Source organism: Aotus nancymaae, unplaced genomic scaffold (assembly GCF_030222135.1).
Source record: "Aotus nancymaae isolate 86718 unplaced genomic scaffold, 86718_ANA_hifiasm-v0.15.2.pri h1tg000003l, whole genome shotgun sequence".
Taxonomy (NCBI): domain Eukaryota; kingdom Metazoa; phylum Chordata; class Mammalia; order Primates; family Aotidae; genus Aotus; species Aotus nancymaae.
The window spans coordinates 74,495,132-74,500,927 of record NW_026988414.1 but is presented as its reverse complement, the minus strand read 5'-3'; positions in this window follow the sequence as shown (position 1 = coordinate 74,500,927).

The following is a 5,796-nucleotide window of genomic DNA, read 5'->3' as shown; positions in this document are numbered from 1 at the left end:
GTCCTAGTCTTGTCATCTGCACGATGGAGCCTTGATTGCTGAGCAAGTCTCTCCTGCCAGCTGGAGAGACTCCGTAGCCTGGTGCCTGCTGGCAGCTGTGCCCATCGTCACTCTTTGCCGCCCACTGCTGACAGCTGTTACCTCAGAGCACAGGGAATTCCGTGTAATGCCCCAGCCCCTGGCCCGGCCCACCCCTAACACAAGTGAGGTACGGGGCAGTGGCACCAGGGGAGGCCCACATACCGTGTGTCTAGATATTTAAAGGTTATCAATCAAGCCAACAAATTGTTAAATAAAACACGTTCTGGCTTCCTCCCTTGCCAAGTAGCAACACGGAAGGCCAGGCTCAGCTATGTAATTCTTGGGAAGAACTGGCCCTCAGACCCCAGCCCCTAGCTCTGTGCCACCCCGAGGGGACAGACACTCCAGCTGGCAAGGCCAAGCCCTGTCCACTACCTACCCCTGCACACGCCCCCAGGACACCCCTCAGGCCTCGAGTTTGCACATTGGTGAGCCAAGGGAAGAAAGCTGTCTTGGCAGAGTTCCAGGGTCCTCTAAAGTATGGGGCTCGGGCAGTAGCCACCTGTCACCTGGGTTGAGGGTGGCTGATCACACCCCTGCCATGGGGGTGAGTGGAGGGGAAGCAGCAGAGGTCACTCCTGGGTCCTGACAAGACCTGTGCCTCCCACCCAGCGGCCAGCCTTCAGTCCCCTCTTCACCTGGACCTCCACATCTTCTTCTGCGGCGAGCGTGCAGCTGCATTTGAGGGGTGCGTGCCAGCGAGACGTGACAGGAGCACAGACAGGCCCCAGAGTGGGCAGGAACCTTCTCTGCACCTGCCCAGTGCTGTGAGCTTCCTCCTTCAGGGATGTGGGTGGGGAGGCAGGTGGAGAGGGACACCAGCCAGGCACTCACGTTGGGGAGAGGACCAGGTCCGTGCAGCGGGAGGATGCCTCACCACACTCCCGGGGGCTCTGTGGGTGCTCTCAGAGCCCTGCCCCAAGGATGCCCGAGGCTACCAGACCCCAATTAATGTCTTGCAGATCCTGGAAGATAAAAGTGCCACTGTTGCCCTCTTGCAAGGGGAGCCCTGAACGCAACTGAGGGGAGACAGCCTCGCTCTGATTCGCTTTCTGTCCATAAAAGGGGCAGTGACCCTGGTTGTGCTGGGGATCCTAGGCCAGTTGCAGGGCTGGCATCTCTGGTGTGAATAGGGTGGGGACAGAGAAGATAAGCCCGCACCAGCCTGGCGCCCCACTCTCCGGCCAGGCCCCCACTCCTCCTGGCTGGAATCCAGGAGGCTGCATAAACTCCACTGTCTGGCTCTCACCCTTCTGATATTTACAGAAGCCTCTCCCTCCTCTCCTTCCAGATGACATGTGAGCCTCCATCTGGGCCAGCAGCATAGTCTTGAGGGCAGGGCCAGGAAGCTGCTTGGCCTGATTCCCCCTCAGGGGACCCCCAGGCTGATGTGGAGGGGAGGCAGAGCAGAGCCAGAGGGCTTGCGGGGAGGCTGCCACTCCATGGAGCCTCTCCTGGGCTCCTCCCCAGTAAGGGGGCATTGACCCCTCAGTAGACCTGCCGTAGTCCCCTCAGCTTCTCACCAGCACTTTCTTCTGCAGTCAGGACCCAGGACTGCTCCAGGTTCTGCAAAACCCATCTCCCCTCCTCCTTGGCTTTGCCCTGTGTCCTCTCTGACAGTGAGGGTTTGGGATGGGGAGGGGACAAGGCTTACCCCAGGCTCCCGGGCAACGGCTTGCAGGCCTTCTGCCCACATGCATGGTCCGAATGCTTGTGTCTCCTCCAAACTCATACGTTGAGACTTAATCCCAAATGCAAGAGTATTAAGAGGTGAGATCTTTAGGAGGTGATTAGGTCATGAGGGCAGAACCCTCACGAATGAGATTAGTACCCTTTAAAAAAAGGCCCAAGGGAGCTCGTTTGCTCTTTCCACCATGTGAGGACTCCCTGAGAAGGAGCTGTTTATGAGGAAAGGCCCTCACCAGACACTGGATCTGCCAGCACCTTGATCTTGGACCTCCCAGCCTCCAGAGCTGTGAGCAATAATTGCCTCTTGTTTATGAGTCTAAGGTATTTGGCTACAGCAGCCCCGATGGACTGAGATCCCACGCATGAACAGTGGCACCAGACTCACGGCAGTGCTGGTGCAGAGAGGCCCAGGAGGAATTGCCCCCCTCAGAGGACCAGATAACCATCTTGGTGGCTTAGGAATAAGCACAGAAGAATAATCACTGATGTTTCTGTTTATGGGCCTGAGGCTCTATCAGGGACTGCGATCTGGGCAGTCATCCATGACTCTACCAACACATTTTCTCTTCCCAAAGCTCAAAAACGGCCTTGAATAGTCAACAATCTTGCCAAAGAAGGAAGCATCTTGATTGAGCTCCCATTACGTGCTGTGCACTGTGCTACTATTATCTCATTTAAAGTTCAAAATAACCCTTTAGGGGAGTTGCTATTGTCTCTATTTTATAGGTGAGGAGATTAAGGCTCAGAGGTTCTGTGACTTTTCAACAATCGCTGTGTGGCCCCGGCCCGTGCCCCCGTGAGTTCCATGATTGCTCACCCCACCGCTTCCCCCCTGCAAGCGCCTCTGGCCCCCAGAGCCGGCTCGGCCCGTGGATGGGGTACCCCAGCAACGCCAGGAGCTGTCACTCCTGGAAGCAACCTCAACTGAGGCACAGGGAGGTCGTGGACAAGCACTCCAGCCTCCCGCAGTGCGGAGGGCAGCTCGGAGGTGGAGGCGTGCTCTTTACTGTCCCTCAGAGGTCCCCAGTGAGACTCAGCTCACTGGCCATAGTAGTGGCCTTCTTATTAAAGCACCCTGTACTGACCTCTGTCCCTTCTCCGTCTCACTTCCCCCTCCCCTCCCACTGCTTCCTGGGGTCACTTCCCAAGTAAATTACCTGCACTCAAACCCTTGACTCAGCGTCTCTTTCTGGAGAAGCCAGCCTGAGCCTGTCCTGCGTGTGGCAGGTGCCTGCTGGGACTGTGTCTCTGCAGGAGGGGACATTTGCAGTCCCACAGAAGCAAAGCCTGGGCTCTGATCTCATGCCTTCCCCAGGGGTCCCCATTTCCCTCAGGACAAAGTCTGCACTCCTGGGTAGGGGCCCCCTCTGGCTCCCACACCCTGTGTGCAACATCTGAGAACTCCCAGGCTGTGAGCCCCGGGAGGGTGGGGACAGGGACCTGGCCCCAGTGTGACACCTGCAGATGCTCGGGACAAGGACGGGCTCCTGGAGTGAGTGAGGGTGCTGGCGGTGCTCTGGGAGCTCAGGACAGGGCCTGGTCCCTTGGCTGGGATGAGAGAATGCCTTTCCCATTACCAGCCCAAGGATGCTGCTGAGATGAAAAGACTCGAATCGTGGAAACAACAATTTGGTGCTTGCTGTGATTATTGGAGTATTGGTGCCACTCTTCTTTGCAATTTCAGTGAAAAGGCCTTTCTGCCAGAAGGGAGTCTCCCAGTTCTGTGGCCAGGAGGCCTCAGGCTCTGCCAGGGCCATCCCCCTGCAAGTGGCAGGAGCCTTCTGGGGGTAGCTCCGGGTGTGCAGGCCTGGAAGGGCAGGCTGGGTGAGAGAGAACAGGGTCGGGGAGGGAGCAGGGTCAGGGAGGGAGCAGGGTTGGGGAGGAAGCATGGTGGAGGAGGGAACAGGGTGGGGGAGGGAGCAGGGTGGGGGAGGGAACAGGGTGGGGGAGAGAGCAGGGTGGGGAGGGAACAGGGTGGGGGAGAGAGCAGGGTGGGGGAGGGAGAAGGGTGGGGGAGGGAACAGGGTGGGGGAGGGTACAGGGTGGGAGAGGGAGCAGGGTCGGGGAGGGAGCAGGATGGCAAGTGGAGGTAGGGGCTGCTGGAAAAAAGCTGCTGTGGGGAGGGGGAGGGCATGCGAGGGGCTCCCCCATGCCAGGTCCTTGGGGTATATGTGCCCCCAGAGGAGGGCGGAGTAGTGAGGAGACCCTGGTCTGTCACCTATGGGGGCAGCTCTGCAGTGAGTTTGTAATGTCTTTCGAATGAAGGACAGGAGTCCCCCTCCCAGCCTGTCCTCTCCTGAGGTCTCCATCTCTCTCTGCAACACAAGGGGCCTGAACTCAGTGACATTTTGGAAGGAGCACAAGGTTTGAAGTCTGTCTTCAGATCCTGACTCTGCTACCTACTGGTTTGTGACATTGGTCTGAATTTTCTCATCTGCAATATAGGAACTGTAATAGCAAAGTCTGCTTCCCACGTCTGGTGAGGGGGTACAGTTCGCTCTCATTCAACACAAATTTGCTGAGCGCTCTCTCGGTGCGAAACAGATATAAATCCCTGTCCTCATGAAGTTTGTGAACTGGTGGGGGACAGGCAATACATCAGATCGATAAGTAAGATCGATGATCGATCAGATGTTGATCGATGCTAAGGAGAAAAGGAGGCCGGGAGGAGACGCCGAGTCGTGGTGGTGGGTAGGGTGGGCGGGAGCTGCAGTTTCAGGGTGATAGGAGGGGCCACGCTGAGGAGGTGACGTTTGAGCAGAAACCTGAAGATGGGGCCAGGGAGGAAGCCGTGGAGACTGTGGGGAAAACCAGCCAGGCAAAGGAGATAGCAGGTGCCCAGGCCCTGGTGGGCTCCTGGCAACAGTCTGGGGACTGGAGTGCAGGGAGCTGGGAAGTGTCAGGAGGAGCAGCTGGAGAAGAAATGGGGTCTCGAGATCATGGGAGGACTTTGTCTTTTCCTGAGTGAGGTGGGAGGAGGCCTGACTTGTTTTGACAGACTGTGGGGAGGAGATGGGGTGGAGGCAGGGAGACCACAAGGAGGCCGCTGTGATAACCTTGACCAGAGACGGTGGCCGTCCGGGCAGGAAGAATGACGGCGGAGGACCAGGTGATGCCTGGTGGCAGCGAGGTCATTCTGGGTCACACGTGGACACGCCGTCATGTCATGAAAGCGCCACCCGGTTAGAACATTGCTCAGCTTTCGATTGGTGTCCAGCCTTCTGGAAACATCGAGAACGTCCGTAGTTGGTGCTTGTAGGCCTTCAACACCTCCAACTTCTGCAGACCTTCTCACCTTAACCGAAAATACATTGCCTTCTACTTGTGAAAATTGAGACTGGGTTTTCTCTTAAGGTACCAGGAGAAAAGTGCCTTTTAAAATAAACTTTTTAGATAAATAAGTTGATTTAAAGAATAGTATAGATCACGTGATGGCTGGGCAAAAATCACAAGGTGGGCCTTGAATGATGGCAGTTTGGGAATCTCTGGACTAAAGTAGGGGCTCGTTTTCAGCTGTGCACCATGCCCATGCCTCCCAGACACTGCTGTGCCAAGGCCCTGGGGTTCTCAGCCGAGCTGTGTGCCTCCCACGGTCTCCAGGCACATACTGGCCCTTGAACCTGAAAATCACCTCCACAAACCAACCCTGCTCCACTGACCCCTCCTCCCATCCTGGTAACTCCAGGTGCTATTTCAGAGGCAGCTGAAAGATTGAGAGCTGGGAGATGGGGCTCTGGGCCCGACAACGCTGGCTCTGAAAGCAGGGCTGGATCCCCCAGCTATGCCTTTGTAACAGGGCCTGAGAACCTTTGCCACCTGCTCCAAAGGAGGGTCCTGGCGGGAGTGGGAGGGGAGGAGGCTGGGAGGAGTGTGATCGCCATGGCTGTCAGGCCCCTGAGCCAGCCTCCTGCTCTCACCTGCCCCCTGGGAGCCGGAGCAACGTCACATTTTCTTAGCTCTGTCTTCAGTCTCAACTTGCCCTTTCTCCACATGCGGCTCGTAGATCATCCTTAAAGGTTGGCGTGA